Raw genomic sequence first — 470 nt, forward strand, 5'->3', positions numbered from 1 at the left:
AACGGTTGCAGGAACTGGGCCTGGCTAGTCTAGGGAAGAGAAGGACCAGGGGAGACAGGATAGCGGTCTTCCGCTTAGTGTGAAGACCCCTGTTGCTCTACCATAAGAGGAGAAGGTCTAGAACCATCTCCTGGCCCTCCCCCCATGGCCCCAACTCACCCGTTGCTCTGGACCACTTCGTTGTCCTTTTGAGAGGTCCTTCAGCAGCCGGTGGGCACAACAGCCCTCCCAAGGTTGCCCACCAAAGACCTGCATGATTGAGAAGGTGCAGAACGGAGGTGGATCAGATACGCCACTTTTCTGCGTCGTAGAGCAGCCATTACCAGAGGATGGGTAGGGAACTGCTTCAGGGGGAAGGATCGGTACCCCCCTCATCCTTCTACCCCAGCATTTATGGCCCCCAAAGAGACTTGGAGATCTCCTGCCTCTGGTGCTTGGACAACCCACTGTTGAGTTTGCATCCGAGAAGT

The sequence above is a fragment of the Pseudonaja textilis genome, chromosome 5 (assembly GCF_049901715.1).
Source record: "Pseudonaja textilis isolate UNSWEBS1 chromosome 5, rPseTex1.2, whole genome shotgun sequence".
Taxonomy (NCBI): domain Eukaryota; kingdom Metazoa; phylum Chordata; class Lepidosauria; order Squamata; family Elapidae; genus Pseudonaja; species Pseudonaja textilis.